Below are 20,567 nucleotides of genomic sequence, written 5' to 3'. Positions count from 1 at the left end.
TGTTTTAGTATGAGAAGTGTCATCTGTGTAACAGTTTTCGCTGCACGACGCCGGATGCAAGCGCGGACATGGAATACTAAACGATAGTATTACATCCGGGCCGTACATGGATATCTATAGACCTATAATAGTAAACTTTATACTTTTAAGTGTATCAATGATTAATTTTAGAACGGTGTACACTGTCGGGGCGTCAGTGGGGGATGATAGGATGAGCTAGTTAAGTCAAGCCAGTTATTACGACTATTATGATTAAGGAGGATCGTGTAGCACCAGACGTGGATATTGTTTTTAATGTGGTTACTATTTCCTAGTAACCACCATTAAAAATGGCCCCTCCCCCTCTCCGTAGCACTTATATTTTGTATTTTTATCCTATGTTATATCTTATATTCCAATGACACGAAGTAGTCCCTAATATTCATAAGCATTACCTTTAAGCCGGGTAAAAGTACAAATAGGCCTTGCTAACTGTTTATAACTGAAATCGTGCCGATTGACAGCGACTTCCGTCGTTGTGGTGCCTTTATATGGAGATCTGCTGGGTCCAATGACCCATAGCTTGCAATTGGGACACCCGCATTTTGCTTGGCGAATGGTCAGTTTGTGTATGGCCAACACCATAAGTTGCTCAATAAATTTCGAAGATATGATGTCATTCTGCCTTTTATAAAATATTAGTGTAATGCATTGAAGGTTGTTTTGTAGTTTAAAAATTAAATTCTTGATAAAGTTGTCCTAAAAACCGACATGAACAATGACGAAGTTAATAGGAATAGAATCAAACGTAGAATGAGAAATTGAATCATCTTATTTTTAATTAGCGTCATAGCGACAATAGCCAATAACAATACACACAGAAAAATAGTAGATTTCCTTTATTAAAAATTATTACCGATGAGCCATCATTTTATTTCTATGACAAATATCCACAATTGTTTTGTTTTGTGCATTAGAAACACGTGTTACTGTTTTTAAGTTAAGAGAAGAAACACGTAACTAGTCGCGAACAGTAATTGTTTGTTTGTTTTATACTATTATACTTAAATAATAAATATATAAATATTATATTTGTTTAAAATAACGAAAAATGTAAAAGGTCTCTGTAATATAATTACAAATAAATATTTAGGTAAGAAACAATAATAATGAACTGTTTTAAATTTGACGCGGTCATTATTTATATGTATAATTAGTATAAATCACGGGATCTTTCATGAATAAAAATAAAACCTGTGATTTTTACTAATTATTCGATAAAATAATAGTGAAATTTCAAAAAAGTATTGCGAAAGTTATTAACAGCTTTGGAGATTACTTACTACAAATTAAAATATTTAACCTTCCTTCAAGGATTCATTGTCGTACTATATATACTACGGAAATACTTCTTTATCACTAAAACACATACAACGGATGATAACACATTGTATCGGCAATGTAAATAAACTAAGCATGGTCGAGTCACTGTTATATCTAACTTTTTCATACAACCAGTAGGTGCTACTGTTTTGTGAATAGAAATAGGTATGTATTATTTATATTATAGTAATAATAAAAATATATATATTTTAATAAACATATAATTTAATAACAAAGAAATATTCTCATTTAGAAGTTTTTTTAATGTAGGTGTATACTTACAAAAGAAAATAAGTTTACTTATTAGTTGTCTGGAACTCATAGTCATAGCCCAAACCCAAGCCTCACTTGGTTTGGAACTACATGGCCGCTGTGTCAGTTTCAATAATTATCATAACTGTAATTGAAATGAGGCATCATTAAAAATCCTAACCGAATGACTGTGGAATACTTTGTATATATACAAAATTGTTAAAACACTCCACTAAGCCATAGAATTCGCTTTGAGTGCAATATAAATTGCTGTTGTAATGCATTAAGTAGTTCCCACCTACAAATCGAAGAAAATGCATTAGAATTCGTCACAAACCACTGATGTTAAAGATTAGGAAATTACAAGTCTCGCTCCATATCACATAGAAACAAGAATGAATTCTAGACAATTTGTAGGTACATTGTGTCTAGAGCATTTGATCCTATCTGTGGTTCAGTTGACAACCTGTTACCGTTTATTGCAATTGTCGTCTTATCTTCACGCTACCGCTTTTGAGTTCAAGGTCTAATTATCAAGTATGTTTTTGTTTTTATGTCTATTTAAGTTTTATTAGAAAATGTCGTGATTGCTTGGTGGTTTACTAGTCGCAACTTAGACTTGTAGAGGTTGTGAGATCAAATCTAAACTACAGAATAAATCTTTGCATTTTTCATTAATTCTCCGGTGATATCAAAACTCATAACAAACTAAACTATTCCTGGACCTAGCTGAAGCCCCTGCTACTGAAACTGAAATATGTCGAGCGAAACGAGAACATGTCAAGTCTTGTGTTCACCACTATAGTGAGAATTGGCAAGACCTCTGATTGTACCACCTGGGATGACAGTCGTAATATATATTAATTATTATATTTATCAAAATTTTATGTAACATAAATACTAAGTACAATTATGATTTCACACTTATTGCTTACTTTAATTTGTGAAATATGTAATCAATAATAAGGTTTAATTTAATTTGTGTCATTGGATTTTTTCATCTCAATCCAAAGGAAAATGAGGCAAGTTATAACTAAAAAAGGCAATAAGCGAATGCCCGAGTGGTTAAATTAACCCAAATATAACTTTCCATCGGTATTTAATAAACGATTAAAGAAAGAAAGTAGCTCTTAACGCTGATATGTATGTTTATTGTCGATCTTAAACTTCCAAATATTAAACACGTTATAAATAATTGTAATTGTTTATCGGTGAAGTTCATTAAATAATTCTTCATTGAAAGAAAACAAGTTCATTAATAAACCTTTATGTTTCATTAATAAACTGTTTATCCAATATGTATGATATTATACAATTATAGATATTATACAATTCACTAAGCGCAATTTAGTCCCTAGATGAAGTCCCTAGGTAAAGGGACTTTATCTGTCCCTAGGTAAAGATTGTACTACTACTTAACTACTACAAAACAATTGATAAACTGGTATTACTACGAAGCAACTGAAAGAATTTTATACGTATAATTAGTCAAAATCACGAGATTTTACCACGGTTTGTTTTTATTGAGTTCCCGATATTTGGGCAGTGTTTCAGACTCCTTGTTCAAGGGTAAACTGAAGAGCAGCGTGTAGATGATAAATAAAATCTTTTATGGGCAGACATATTCGTCTATTATACATATAAATAATGACCGTGTCAAATTTAAAACAATATGTATATAAAGCGATAGACATAATTTTTTTTTGGAAAATTACTAATAATCATACAAGTTTGAATCGTGCTAGAATCGAACACGTGACATCGGAAGTAAGACTGTGAGCTGAACCATTTATTAAACATATCAGTTGTATAATTAGAACTGATGCTGTTATTATAGAATTATATAGGAAGGTAACTAAGTACTATAGATACTTCTTCTTTCAACAAAAGTTAGCAAAAATTTGTTTCAATTATAATTTTCATTTACGTTTTCTTAATTTTTTACTAATTTAAGAATTGATGTTTTGATACTGTTTATTTTGAACCAATATACATATAGGTAGTTGACGGAATTTTTTATCATAAATTTCGTCAACTACCTATTTATAAAATTTCCTCGAGTATTTGACCATTTAATTGCCCAATGTACATGGGATACCAGTACCAGTTCTAAACAAGTTCAGATATTTCCCAACCTTACCGACCTTGATACATGAACGGTATCAAATTAATGTCTGTTCTAATATTGCAGCAATTTCAAATAAAATTGCATATATTGCAATATTGCTAGAATGTGATTAATTACAAAAATGCACATATGTAGGTAAGTATGGTGGCGAATATCACTAGCTTAGTTAATATTATTATAAATTACATCAATATTTGTTGAATTTTTGTATGTAAATTTATACGTATTGTATATTTTTAAATCGGTAATAACGATGCACCCGCCTGCGCTGACGGTACACGCCGGGATACCAAGGGAAAATAATAGTATCAATCAGGTCAGCTAGCCTTTCGCCCATTACTTTCCGTGTGGAAATGGACATAAAACAGTATATTACTCTCAATAGGGCTACTTCTAATTTTTCCTAATAACCCCCCTTTCCGCCCCGTGTTATAATTGATGATAACTAATGTTATACACTCGTAAATAGAATAAGGCATAAGCAGGGTTTGTCGTTAAGGGGATTATATCATTGCAATATTATTCCATGATCTATATATATTATAAAACAAATCTTCCCGCCACGTCTGTCTGTATGTTCACGATAACCACAAAACTACTGAAGTGATTTCTGAGGAAGGTTTAGGTATATAATTCTTTAAAGTTTTGTATAAATAAATGTAATTTAATACCCGTTAGACACCGGGGCGGCTTATTATATGTATGTTTAAAAATATTTTTGATTCAAAAGATATCCCACGTTTCCTTATAATATTTAGCATACTGAGGTATTAAAACAAATTTGGGTGAAACGTTAACAACCTCCGTTTAGATAACATTGTATGAATAAATATATAAACGTGATATCACACAAATACAAACCGACTGAAGTATTCTGTGGTAGAACCTTCCAGAAATAAACTGGTTACTTGTTTATGTTACTAGTATAATATACCAATAATATGTTAATTCTATACATCGGGAAGCAGTAATCCGTTCCTGGCCTTATTATAATTTAGGGACCTGATAATCAGTGCAAATACTGATATTCTGTCTGTCTGTTATATTTTCACAATTAAACAACTGAATTGAAAATTTAATTATATCACATAGGTTGACATAGGCCATCTTATATCCATAAAAAATAATCTGGAAGAGGTAAAATAGGGGACTAAAGTTATGTGCAGTCGATGTCAGGGGTAACAGCTAACGTATTTATATTAGTCAGCATTTGCAATTACCATGACTATGTTCGAGAAGTGCAGTTTTTTATAAAATAAAACTTGATCGCATTTGAGTATGAACCGCCGTCAATTTAAAAGAAACCAAAACTAAATATATACTTGTCAGATTTTAAGAAGAATCTTATATTTAATGCTACTTTTCAACTTGACTGTTTAATCGAGCATGTCCATTGCCTCGAGCGTCACGAGTGTGTACGTAAAAGGCGCTCGACTTTCACCGTGGGATGAGTCTGCTTCACTCGACTTCATGTGGAACTAAGTTTTTTCTTTCTACTCGGGCTCGAGGTTACAGTGCCTCTTTCCCATAATTGTTTTAGTAGGTAACCTATTAATTCTTTTTACTCACATGCCAAAAAGGAGGGTAATGTTTTCGGCTGTGAGTATATAAATGTAATGTTTGCAACATGGTTGACTGTTAGAAAATACCTTTACGTGTTATGTTTGCAATGTTACGTTCTGTATGAGTATATGAAAGTTCAATACACATACAAATATCGCGCTCTCTTATTACATTATTACAGTAAATCAAATATTTAAAAAAATCGATATAAAGTTTTAAATTCTGATGTTGTAATTATAACTTTAGACTAGATTCATTTGTAATCGTGGGAGTAGTACATACTTCTGCACTAGTATCTGTCTTTTTTTATATTTGAATGTTAACAATACACCACGCACCATAGGCTATAGATATAACAAATAGGAAATTTGCGTAGACATAAATAATATAGATGTCTTTCGCTTGAAGAATAGAGTTACAGTACTGACTAGGAACTGAAAATCCAACTTACAAAATCAGTTTTTTAACTCGTTCCTATAATATAATCTATTAGATAACTAGTTATCTGTATTTGTTTTATGAGTTTATGGCATATCTAATCAAAGAACAGTAAACATTAGGAGCACTTTTAAACTACTGCACCTAGATATTTAGAGTTGTTTCATCGTGTGCAAATAAATACGTTTATTGAAAAAATATATTTTCAGCATAGTCATGAAACCAATACTTATGCAAATTCTCATGGAATCTCTAGAACTGTTTTGTTGTGAAAGTGGAACGGACTAACTCACTTTCGCCTTTATCTTATTAGTAATTATTACGTATTACATATACTTGAATAGGTAAGACCAATTATACAGTAATTGTAGAAGTGGATATGATAGTTAGTTTAGTTAATTTGCCACATCAATTGTACAAATTTTAATCAGATTGTTTTTCTTTTTTACAGATTAATCATCTGAATATTATGTAAGTACCTACCTATTATTTAAATAATATATGTATAAATTGTAACTGTATAATGAAATGGTTTTGAGGAGAACTGAAACTAATTGGAGCAGTTTAACGTATTGCCTAATCGTGCGATAGCTGCGGGTTCGATCCTCGTCTGTAAACTGCCAGTACATAGGTACTATCAATTGTTTATTATCTATATGACAAGCTTTACTTAATATGATATTGGTTGGTACTGTAATAAAATTAATTTATATACTATATTCAGAAAAATTATTTATTATGATTTATATAGTTCGAGCCATTATTTTTAAAATTTGGTTTAATGTTTCTAAATAAACTAACTTTTCTTCTTGAATTATTAATTTATTATTTATTTTGTTTATTGGTATACTATAAATTTTAGAGAGAAAAACTGTTATATTTTTTAAATTATTATATGTTTTTAATTTATGTGAAATCACAGTAGAAACCACAAAATTCTAGAATTACAAACAACCGACCAGCCTTGCATCAATACCAACAAATTAATTTTTAAAATAAACTTGTAGAACTATTATAGGCTATATTATATTTTAGTTATATTATAGGCGGTGCTAATTCTATTAAAAAGTATTATTAATTACTCTGTGTGAGCATGAAAAGTTGCTGAAAGTGGTCGTCGTCACTTACTCGTATGCGCATATCAACAACAAAATAAAACATTAACAACCTATTCATGTTTTATTTCGATTTAATATTTCTTTTTCCTATGTTAATTTTAACATTTTTTTAATAAATCGTTTTACATTCCGTAATATAAAGACATTTTTTTTTGCCTGAAACGAACAGTCCACACTACACCTCTCACGCATTGTCATACATGCATAAAATGTTACGCCTATTTATTAATGATTACTTTTCTTGCTAGTTACATATTGGTAAATCGCTATTCTCGCATACTAAATATTTGTCAATTTACATAACGTACGCAGATCTTTACACGTAATTTCATCTTGTTGCTTGATTAGTACGGCACCGGAATGTTACTTAACACATTTTTGAAATATTTGATGATGCAAGAAGCTTGAACATTATTAAAAATAATCAACTCGTTAAATTGAGAATTCTTTTTGTAAGGATGATGATTTAACTGTGTTGTTTTTTTGCGTATGTGTAATGATAGAATAATTCTTATAAATTGTAGTGAATTATACGATTGTTAATACTCCAAATAAATAGGGGTTCGTCTCGCAGTATGTATTTAACCGTAATTTAATCTAAAAAGCACATTAACCACTCTGTAATAAAAGTGACCCAAGGATGTAATAAGACAGAATAGACCTCCGAATTTGCCCCCGTATTCGTCGTGTAAACCTGTAAAGGCCAGCTGCGCAACAACAATTAGAATAATATAAAAAAATCAGACATCCTTTATCCTGTTATTTGTAGTCAGCGCAGTATGCCATCTTGTTCCTTTATTTACATTAAATATTTCTCTTAGAAAGCGGTGTGTAAATCGAACACTACACTACTACTATCACCTTACTTGTTTACAATATTTTTACACGAATGTAAATTCACAAACATTCCCACAGTAAGTGATTATTTATTATATCACAACGTACGGCCATATAGGTTTACATAGTTCGAAAACGTGTGAAATATAAACACGCGAGAAAGCAGGCTTCAGTAAATCCACACTGTTGACGCACGTAATGCGAAATAGTTGTCCGGTAACTGCGACCGCCTGAGCTTTCCATAGTGAATAACCATCCCACATAAAATAATGAAAATATTCTTAATATGACTGTATATTTTACGTGATATCTTCACATGTATATTCTATATCGACACTCTATGTATCATGTTTTTTAAACCAGTTATTCTTGTGTTGTATTTATACTCAATATGTGATAATTGAGGGTTTATCTTGTTTTGAGGTAGGGTTGAGGTAGGGTTTATTTTGATTTTCTAAAGTAATTCTAAAATTGTTATCTAGTGGTAAGAGTTTACGGTCTGTTAGTCTCATATTTATTATGTCACGAATAAAACATTTAAGTGTAATGTACCTTCAGAGGTAAAGGTCTTTTTTACTTACATAACAAACGTAAATATTTGATTTGTATTATTATTAAAATGTAAATATTTTATATGTAGATTTGTAAGATTTTTATTACTCCATCAGACTAAAAATATACAGATATGTTATATCCCCAGATTACCGTGTAGACATTTGTTCCTTTAAAACTCAAACGAAATCATAGGGATGCATGCTATTCAACTACTATACACACTGTTGGTACTAATAATGTATATAATTAGTATGGAATTAAAATGTGTTTTGTAGACTTAGATACGCCTAAATTATTAGTATAAAATAAATGTAATAAGCAAATCGAAAATAGTCTATTAATCTGTTAATTATGCTTATATTGGTAGATGTCATTGAAACATTGAATCTCTAAATGCTAATGAATATTATAAATTTGTTTGTAATCACATTACATTTTATTACCATATTGATTTTTATTTAGATGAGAAATTTTATTAGAAACCATTTTCGGCCAAAGTTATTATAAAATGGAAATACTTATAGCTTTAATAGAATTAAAAATACAATATTTTATGTATAAAACATTTCCGTAAATAAACGTGGCATGTTAAGATAAGTAAAGTTTATTTCTTCCTCCATACTTCTATACTAATATTAGTTATATTGATATAGAAGTATAATATAGAGGACTATTATTATAACTGTGAAACTGTATTTGTCTGTTTACGACTAAATGGCTGAACGGATCCTAATGAAATTTGACTACAGAAGATAGATTATATCACAATACATTCAAAGGTCTATTATCTCAAAAAAAGCAGACAATGTCGGGAATAACAGTTAGTATAATGTAAAAAAATATTAAATATCCCATAAGCTTCTTACTATCCACGCATCACGACACTGTATCACACTTGTCATGAATGCTAGTCCGGTAGGTATTCAGTGAAAGTTTCTGATGATTCATTTATTATTGATAACAACTATGTTATTTTTCATGTATTTATCTCTCTTAAATACATTTTTATAACATTTTCAACATAACAAAAATATTTTAGGCAAATAATCTTATTCTAAATTATAACCAGAAATAGCCAAAGAATAAAGTAGGAACTATCACTCTTATGGAATCTACAATCAGTTCAGTAATTTGAACTATCATTTTCATTCCTGCGTTGAAAATGTAACAAGATCGCGTGTGAAGAAAGTTAATTACCTACTGTAGAGTAAATTTTACTTGTTAATTAATTATCGTTTATGTCCATAAATTGTGTTAATATACGATTTTATTAATCTGTAAGTGTAGCAATTACAGGTGTGTTTTGTCTATAAAAATTCTTTTCTTATGCTGCGAAATATTTTTTTTTTATACTCCATGTTAGTCTAACAAGACGAAGGAAATGTACACGTATACTTCCATCGATTATAAATATTACATATTTTAACAACGGAATGTGAGTATGCAACTCATGATATGGTAAAAACATTTGTTTAACTTCTTAACTTTATTGGTTACATTTACAAATTTTTTAACAGAAACTTTCTGTTAGATATTATTTATTTACATTCTGTTAAATTATTTCCTCAGTATACTTAATACTAGCTGTTAACTGCGACTTTGTTTGACTTTTTGAGTTAAAAGATAACTTATGTCCGTATTATATATTTATCTGCATGTCAAAATACATTAAGGTCCATTCAACCGGTCAGTAGTGAAGAGCCAACAGACATACACATTTTCAATATTATAAATTAGTATAGATAAATTCAAGAGCTGAAAACACAATGTAAAACAATACATTATTTTCAATTTAGGGTATAAATTAATTGTACGGAGCAAAGCAGGTCAACAGAATGTTGTTTATGTAAACGACTTCACTATTTTGGGTATTTATAGGTAATTTTAATTTATTTTATTAACACTAGGTGGTGTTGTTTTAAATTTTAAAACGCGCTATTAAGCTGTTTTCTGTTTTAAATACCTGTCCATACATTACTTAAATAAAAAATCTTATTCCTATTGAATGAATTCAATAGAAACATTCTAATCTTCTTGATCTCACCTTTTTGAACTCACGGTACCGAGTTCTTCATGCAACTTCATGCTTTTGGCATTGGCGATATCCATACGACATGTTTGCCAAAGATCGTCCCTGTTTTGTGCCTAGTTGTTAATCTGTAACCACATTTTTTATAATACCATGACGAAGTTAGGCTTAATCTTATCGAGAGCATAACAACACGACAATTAAACTATGTTAGACACAGGTGAATCTTAAATGATGCGCACGGCACTAAACTATTTTTATTATCCGTTGAATTGGGACTGGTTTGTGATTAACTAGTTCTATAAAAACTTGATATTATGATGTCGCCTATATTTTGTATTATATATTATGTACAGATACTACCTATATTAATATCTTAGAAAAGTTCTAAGTCGCCATCGCCGAACCGAAATTAATAAGAATATAAAACTTAGTGATAAAATATATTATTGATACAGCATGACAAAGTACAAGAATAGTGTTAGAGTAACATTTATTAATAGTTTATATGGAAGTTTTAAGTTGACATAAAACTTAGAAACCTATGTATTATACTTTGGATAACCATCTCCTGGAATAGGCAATGGCTGTTTGATCGTGTATTATTAATGGTACCTTCTATTCAGCTGATTGTACGTAATATTTTAACTGCAAATATTTCTTAAGATTAACGGCTACCATATCTCTCATATCGTTTTATGAAAATCAGGTAAAACATTACGCAGAAAAAATTATGAATAAAATTCAATACAATTTGAAATTGTAATTATAAATTACAATAATAGATGCAATATTTATTTATTTACGTTTTGTGATTACCTACTGGAATGTCTCGGAAAGCTCATTTGTAAGACTGGACTAGACAACCAAAACCAAGGAACTTCTGGATGTTTTGTTTAAAGCATAGTTATTCCCTATTGTATTTTCAAACACTAATAAATGCAACTAAAATATGCTTTATCAAAGCATAGTTTCGTTTAAATTTTGCTTGACCGAGAATCAAACCAACCCATTTACGCAAGCAACATGCCTATCACTGGGTAACTAAGGTTGTAAATAACAGATCAGTCATTGCACAATATGACCACCATGGTCAGGAATGTTGCCGTTCATTGTTGACCCTTATCAAATCATGTTAACCACTGCTCGGCAGACCTTGTGAAATAAGTTCATTGATCACTAGCAACACTAATCACGCACCGTTGTGGGCGGATTACATTCTGTCAGTTGAACGTCAATCAATGTAAAAATGATTTTTATTGATCAAGAAATACCTTAGTATACTCCGTTTTAGATGTCCTTAGCTTATCGTACATAAGTTGTATTAGTATTGCTATGTTTTAAGTGTCTTTAGCTTAGGGTACCTAAAAGATTTGCAGGACACCTTCTCGATGTAAAATATCTATTATTAACCTAGCAAACCCCCTAGGTCCTCCACCCTTCTACGTATTAATATGGTTACAATTATTGTAGAGATATCCAAGTGACTTTAAGCAGCCAAATTACACGTTATTAGTGAAAGAAAAAGTTGGTAAAATAATCTTAAATTCGTTAAATGTTTTCTGACCCGTTACATACAAAACATAAAATAGTTTTTGTTCATAATATTAACTATAGTTATAGTTAATATTATGAATAGTAGTAGTATTAATTATATTTAAGGTTCTTAATAATCCTAATATGAATAAAATAAATTCACTCAGATTGTCCCTAGTACACTGCAATATACAATATATATAGGACAATCTAGGTGCCAGCTTATATTCACATAACGATTTCAGTTGAGATAAACACATAACCGTGTTTATTACAACTGAAATCGTGTTTCAAATATTTCGTAGGTACCTACTATTAAGTCAACCTTTGTATTTGTTCAACTTTACATTTTATTTGTACAGTGATTAGTGCCAAGGCAAAACAGATAATTAAGTACTCGTTAACTTTCCTCAAGAGAAAGAAACATTGATATTTAATAGTAGGAAGTAGTAAGAAACAATCGCAAGGAAGACATGTATATGATTATTTGTATAAAAGTGAATGTGTTAAACAATGAAGTTATGTATTCATTAGAAGAATATTTAATCAGTTGTAAAGATTGAACTGACGTATGCAAATTGAGTAACACATTAATAGGTATGTTTATGTATTGTATAATTTATTACACATTAATTGAGCAATATGCCTATTAATTTCTAGGAGTTACATTACGTTATCGTAAGCATATAACTGATAACGATGCAAACTATGTGATTATATTGTACTAACATTTTATTAACGAAATTACCAAGTTATTTATTACTTGATGTCACTGAAATTATCTTAGATATTTTCAATAAAACTTGGATATTATCTTCGGCTTTAGCTGAAAACTTTTAATTTTGAAGTATACTTTGATTTAATTTATTATTGTATTTTTTTAATATTGTAAAATAATACAAGTTCTCAATTTAATTTACTTTTATTGTATATATGATAATGGAAGAGTCTCGGAAATTATTTTTAAATAGAAAGCATCTACGCTCATGGTGATCTATATTAGTTTTTTATCAAGGGTTTTCTTTAATCGGATTGTTAGTTATTATTAATAAGAAACTATTACCCTTCCTACCATCGTAAAAGGTGGAATGCAGAATGTAGATATTCCATTAGTTTAGTATTAAATAGTAGATAATTTATTTACTGTTAATTTACAAAACATAACATGCATAATTAATTAATACTCTGAAATCGCAACGAAAGACGGGAATCATAGACGTCACTGTGTACCTAATTAGTATTTTTTGTCTACGGTAATAATTTTTGTTACAGCAGTCATAATGTCATCGTTGTGGGTTATCATCCTCTTCTCATTTCAGATTCCAGTAGTTTATATATATAGTACTATTTTATGAAACTTCTATGTTTTATCCAGTTAATATGCAGTGGCCACACTCTACTTGATTCACTTTTACTATTAACATTCACGCGATGCGGTGAAAACAATCGATTTGTCTGTCCGCATGTAATATGTATATGTAAATACTTTCACGCGTATACCATACAGTTTAACATCGTATAGGTAACAAATAATTGATTTATAATTCTTTATGTTAATATATATGTTTTTGTGTTGGCAATAAACTCAATAACTAGCTACTATTGATTGCATACGGGTTTTATTCATCAATAGAGTGATTGCTAAGGAAGGCCTTAATATATAATTCGCTAAGTTTTTGTTCAAATTAATTGAAATATCTAACCCTTGCGAGGCTGGAACGAATCGCTAGTGCTTATTTATATATAATTACAAAAAAACTAATATAGACCCTTGAAATAATAGTACCCGAACAAAATTCGGTCGAGTCGCTAGTTGTATGAACAGACCGCCAACTAAACAATAGTATTATTAAAAATTACGTACAAGTTACGTACATAAATGTTGCATCTCTTATGTAAAATACTGAATTAACTAACCCAATGCCTAGATACTGTAATTATATATTTCATAATCATAATACATGGATTGGTCAGTTTCTGTTTAGGAAACGACTACTTTGTGGTTAAGATAACTTAATGTTATACTTAACGACTGGATTCCATAATAACACTTATATTTATGTGTAAAAAAGGTCAGTTTTCTTTGCATGTGTGCTTAATCTCGATACTGGCACTAATGACACGAGTAAATCCTAAATGACTGTAGATTTATACATTTAATTATTCTAGAATGTTTTTATAATATAATATATTGCCGGCTTGTAAAAATTATCTGGTACTTATCTAAAATATTCCATCCAAGCGTGTAGTGCAAACTCGTTTAGCCTGTAGTGTTTTGGTACAGTTATGTAGAAAATTAATAATTCAAACATATTTATATACCAGTTTCTGCTCTGAAAATATGGATCTCTAAAAAAAAGGAGAACGAAGCACGATTGATGCGACTTACTATAATATAGCCTTAGGAAGGATCAAAGAATATAAAATGCAGTATCTAAAAAAAATATGACAACTAATAGAGGAACAGAGTTAATTAGTTATATATTTATAGTATGGTTATAATGTACTTATGTTATTGTTTAATAACTAAGGTAATAAAATAAACACGATAAACACAAAAGACAATATAAAAATAGATGATTTTTTTTGTATAGGTTGTAAATTAATTTATGGCTTAAAAACCTAAATAAGTCATTCATAATTCCCGACTGTATTAAATAATATATAAGAAAATAAAATGTGCCTTACATATAACTAAATTATAGCGCCATAACACTTTTCTGACTATTTGTATTTTTGGGTAACCTTTTTTTGGAACAGGTAGGTGTGTCCGGCACCTTAATGTTACGGCTTCGATTCTCGATTGCGTGCCTCGTGCCTTTGGTATTTTAATACGTTCTTTGTGGCTTTTTATGTGACTTCGTGTTGGGTTCGCTCTTCCCAGATTAGCGTTCGGTTTTGTGCAGGATTCTGGAATTTTATATATCTGGAATTTTTATTATATATAATCATTATTTTAAATATTTATTTTATCTAATGCTTTTGGTTTTAGCTGGTATTTATAGCTTCAGTGTATGAAAATAGGGGCAAGTGCATATGGCACTCTAAACACGTAGGACTTAAAGAGCGGCTGAAGGTCAATTCCTGCCTGTCAGATACGACTTCTGTCCGCAGGCTCCAATTGAAATTCGAACCTTAGCTTAGGAAATCGTAAATCGATCCTGGTTTGAATGGAGCAGGAGACCGCCTGGAAGGTATAAGTAGCCTTTGTTAAGATTCTTTTACCCGTACTGTATGTATATTTTAATGTATTCAATGGAATCCTTATAGGTTCTGTAGAAAATATTATACTTCTACTCAATTATTTAAGTTCGATGCCAGGTTATTTGGTTTCTCATAGCATGTACGAATATTATATAATTCATATAAATTGTATGAAGATTTGTTGGATTAAAGATTTCTTTTTATATTTAAGATGCTTCTAGGTTAGTTGTCGTATGTTTTCCAAATATGGACTGTTTGATATAGGCGCGGTCGTGAATAATCTGACCTCTTGATAAAGTGGTCGATAAAAAAGGTTTATACTATGCTATACCAGATGGTGCAGTTTTGTAGTATTTATGACTGGTTTAAACCTAATCAGTTTATACAAATAGCATTATTTCGATATTTTGTTTATGAAAACATACCACAATATTGTTTTCATTTTCTTGTCTTAATGAAAATATTATAATTGATAATTTGAATTCAAGGAATAGACTTTCAGAGAATTTTATCCAAACTCTTTTTGATTGACTCTGATCATATGAGTTTGTCTTCTTAATAATTGAAAGTATTTGATCTTTTGTAATGTAACGATTTTTAATCTTCAATTTCAAGTATATCAATCTGAAATTCGGTTGGCGACCTATAAAGAACCAAAACATTGTCCGATTTGTCAGGCACTTGGCCGACTTGCGGTATTAGTATCGAGTGAATTACGATACGATTCTTCCGGAAAATCGATGTAAGCGGTTGCGCAATCGACTCAATATCGATTTACAATATCGTGATTTGTTTTTTTTGTCCAACGCATATTTTGGTGAATATATCGAGTAATACCTACTTACAACAATGTTATTTAGTTTATGATGTGGTTGAGGCAAATTGTTAACAAATCTAATTCTTTTAATGAAAATAAACATTAAAAATAAATTAACCTCTAAAATAAATGTATTGTTCGATAAATCTATTATCTCTTTTTATACGTTTATTTCAGTTTATATTGTTTGCATGTATAATTCCAGTATGTTATTATCTAATTTGTATACGTAATAATCAATTTGGTACGGTACTATGCTTACTGCTAGGTAGAGTATGCTTTTATTTGAGAAATATACTACAAATTTTAATGACCATTGTAATATTTAAGGACATGTATTCACTGTAAGATTGTTAAATAAACAAATCTTTCAATTGTTGTGTATCTACGTACTTATATATGGAATTTTTAGCTTCGACTTCAAAAGGTCTAACTCTGATGCTATTAAATAAATTAATATCAATAAAAGACTGATTTTCAGAACTTCATTTCGAATCTTCACGATACATTTAGATACTTCTATATTATTTCACTACGATTGAAGCTACATAGAATTAAGGAAAGTTCTCATGTATCTTTGTTAAGATATAGACGTGATTGAATTTAATGTTAGAAATCTCTCTCCGTTCATCCCGATCACATCTCTTACAATTTTGCTGTCATTTCAGATGCTTCGCGGCAAATCCTAATATTCAAAATATCATAGACGCTAACTTTGCGTAAATAGATGAAGCTTACACCTAAAAACTACTAGACAGCTCCGTATGAAATTTTGTACATAGATAGATCATAATCTAGATTATTCTATATTACTTTCTACCCGAATTAATGTAATCAACGTTGAGGTATAGAGCTAGATTTAAAAAAAATAACAAACTCTGTCAATACAAAGTACGCATTGGTCGGTGAAATGAGGTCTACATACATTTGCTTGAGGCTTGACCTCTCCACCTTGGCGAAAGCGAGCAAGGTTGGTAAATAATAGTCGCTGAGATAGGAATGTCTATACTCACATTTAGTGCTTGGAAACTTGCCACTAACAAACTGTTGAAGTCCCGCACTTTGCGTATTTTATTAAATTGAATAGCAACCTGGAAATATCACTTGCGTGAACTCCACAGCCTGCCGTTGAATTTTCTATAAGTATTAGGATATATTTTATCTTCCGAAATCATATTAGAATTAATGCCATCAAACTAATATTATACATGCGAAACTGTGTCTGTCTACCTGCTATAATCTGAATAGATTGATTTCGCATACGAGTATGTCCTTACAAATATGTATGTTTAATGTTACTATAATAAAAAAAATTGTCCTTATTCAAATAATTGACGTAATTTTCTTATATAAGTATCTATGGTAATAAAAAATATTATTTCGCAAATAATATAAAGAAATAATAGTACATAAAAAAATGTATAACCTTGTATAGGTAAGTCCTGTTTGGAACTATTCGACTCGATAATTATGATTAGCAACTTTTTTTTACAAGAAAACATAAACTAAGTAATATCTAATCTATTATGAAGTAACTATTATTAAATAAACTAATAAGAGACCGTCATGATTTAGTGATTTATTACCCTGACTTAGACCGAAAAGTTTGTGAGTTCAATTCTGACCGACACCTTATTTGTATATTAGGCATATGTCTGGATTGACAGTCATGAAGATTGACATACATATATATATATGTTATCAGGGAATGCGGTATATCTGTATACGTAGATAGTTCACAGTCCGTGATAGGAATCCATTGTTTGGTTGGTGCCATGCTTGCCGTGTGGTGGTTTGTAAGTGGTCGCCCTCCACTCAAGGTGAGGCGGTCGACTGACCGGTTGCATTCCATACACTACTTCGTTTTTTACCATTGTTGCCTGACGAAAAACCATTGCTCCTTAAACATTAGAGAACGGGATACATTACTCCGCTTCCAAAATCTGGAGATTCTCAATTAGACTGATATGATGCATGTGTGTATACGCCATAAAATCGCAAAATTTGTATTGATTTTGATAATTACATTTGCAATTAATAGAGTGACAACGAAAGTAGGTTTATGGTAATACTAAAAACAAATGAGTAGTTGCGTTAGTTTTTTACAGAAAATGTTGTATAATATATCTAAAACTAAAATATATCCCAAGCTTTGGAAACTAATTATAACTCTATTATTTATACATTGATAACTACTTATTTGCCATAGTTTCTCCTATAGTTGCTATTTATATAGTATATAGAAGGTGTGCGTAGAAATAAGCGTTTAATATAAATTTAATTCTATAGAACGCGGAACTAATTTTATGTTGCTTCATTTATATTTAACGTTCTGTAATTAAAGAAACATGTTTTGTAAATTCATTATTAAATATTCAACAAACGAATAATTAAATTTAGTTATTTACTAAACTAACTATGCCCGCGGTTTTACCCGCGTTAAATTTGAATGAATTTGATGTATAAGCTAAATTACTGTTATCAAAATTCGTTGAGTAGTTTTAGCGTGTCTTTCACGCTAAAACTATTCATACCAAACATACGAGTACATCCATCCATACTTAGAAACTATCGCGTTTATAATATTAGTCAAATGTATCTATTAGGAATATATACCAGTTCTCTCTATGGATGTATATAAATACATATATATGAATACATAGTTAAGTACAGAAATTCTCTAATTAAGGATCTATAGAACAGAGATCTACAGATAGATATGGAGTTGGCACATTAGTGCAGGCCTGGCCAATTAACGTCTGAATCATGCGAAATCGACTCGAGTCGCACTCTCTCGTAGTGAATACTAAGTGAATAATATAAATAGAATTCGAGAAACTTATTGATGGCGATACCAATCGCAATACGATTGTAAATTCTAGAATTCTCAGTTTAAATTTATGCATGCATGGAAGTTTTATACTGAAGTGAGTGCTTAGTAAACATAACGTAAAACATTATATTCGCTAAAATTACGCATAAATTGAATGTTTATCCATTTCAGATGAATGTAAATTATGTTATCGTGACTGTAAATATATAAACAAATTTCTTTTTTGTTTTTGGGGTAAACAAACCATCAATCCATTGAAGAACTCGAGTACGTCTGTTTTATAGAGATAAACGTTGTATACAAGGCGAAATACAAAATTCCATTTGCACGAGTAGCAAGTGAAACTTATGTTATGGATAATGAAATGAGTGAGGGTATTTACCTGCCCAAACCGTATTTACGGTTCCCATCAGTGGAAAATTTAAGACGCGATTGAATCCGGGAAAATTAGGCCCACATGGTGAATTCGTCTGGAATTAATCACAATTGTTTCTGACATTATAGGTACATAACTTGGAATGGGCCCACTGCTTCCCATTACTAACAGTGTAGGGAAATATTGCAAGTGAAACTTAGTAAATATATTTAAATGGATGCGCTGTATATATACGACCAATTTCTCTCGGTTTTACACACAACTCGATACAGCCCGAGGTCAAACAACCCAGCAAACAAAATGCAAATTTGCTTATGACCGCGTATCTGAGGAATTCATGTCGGGCCACAAGGACATTTCTCAAAAGAAATAGAAGTCGTAATTTTGCGGATATGTCGTTTTCAAATTAATGAACACACACGGTAGTTTATGCAAATGTACCTTTGTTTTCTTTTCATATATTGACAAAATGGTGTATCTTTCTTTACAGAGTTTAAAAAGATCTGGAGGCGGCTCTACTGTACTGAAAAGTTCTTGGTAAGTGAGTTTTGTCCTTCTTTATTATATGTAATTTATATTATATAGTTTTGAATCTGGTATTTTTATAGACCGATTAACATGGATCCTGGACCTGGTAATTAATCCTGTCACTCTGGAATAATGTACGTTACAAACAGTTAAACAACAAAAGGATTTAATTATCTCGTACATAGACAGCCTTAAAGAATATGTCTCATTTAATTTAAAATATTACGAGTTGATGCGATCGAAGCTATTGGAAAGAAATAGTTTATATTGCATGATAGCCGTCTAGTCTTGAACTAGCCAGAGCTTGTGTTGTGGGTGCTAGACAACTGATAGAATAACTTAGATGCCTTTTTTTTGTACTTACGTACATACATATAAAACACACCGACCAATACAAACAATCATATTCATGAATACAAATGTTTGCATCGTGCGAGGGATCGAACCCGCGACCATTCTAAGTAAAATTGTGTGCAAAACAGGCAGACCACCAAGGCCGTCTACTAGTCATTTCTTGTTTTCTATTTATATTACTTAAAATACACAGTAATGTTTACATTATATTAGGTACAGATACGTTATCTGCAATCACCAAATATGTAACTATTACAAGACACACATTTTTGGATATACGCATATTTGGTCTAAACTTTGCAAATATTTGTTTCAAGGCGGCTTCTGATGTCATTATAGTCGGAAAAGAGAGGCAGTTTGCCTTCAATACGCCTGCCTACTGTTAAAATATATTTCTTCTATTACTATTTATTACTGAATAATTGTTCTTTGTGTTTTATCACTATTATGCGCGGATTTGTCTGCTTTTTATTTTAAAAAAATAATTGCATATCAGGCCTACTCTACAATCTTTAGGTTATATTTTATTATATTTCATTGTGATCCGCTCGGCTGTATCGTGAAAAGGTTAGAGATAGACAGAAAGACGGATATACGTTTAATATATTAGTATGCATTTTTAACTTATTTTCAACTG

The 20,567-nt window shown here is 30.6% G+C and overlaps 1 protein-coding gene across 3 annotated transcripts in view; it reads left to right on the top strand.

Moving 5' to 3' along the window:
* The window catches only part of LOC131845534 (nuclear speckle splicing regulatory protein 1), an 80,682-nt gene that overhangs the window by 12,977 nt on the left and 47,138 nt on the right, over window positions 1-20,567 (top strand). For 2 of the 3 annotated variants that reach the window (XM_059194621.1, XM_059194606.1), the window contains exons 2-3: window positions 6,195-6,214; window positions 19,539-19,585. The gene's annotated coding sequence lies outside the window, so the exon portion shown is untranslated. The remainder of the gene's footprint in view (window positions 1-6,194; window positions 6,215-19,538; window positions 19,586-20,567) is intronic. The other variant, XM_059194613.1, reaches the window with a different exon arrangement.

Source organism: Achroia grisella, unplaced genomic scaffold (assembly GCF_030625045.1).
Source record: "Achroia grisella isolate CSIRO2021 unplaced genomic scaffold, CSIRO_AGI_Agris_v1 utg109, whole genome shotgun sequence".
Classification (NCBI taxonomy): domain Eukaryota; kingdom Metazoa; phylum Arthropoda; class Insecta; order Lepidoptera; family Pyralidae; genus Achroia; species Achroia grisella.
The sequence above is the reverse complement of the archived record's forward strand: the minus strand, read 5'-3'. Positions and strand labels throughout refer to the sequence as shown.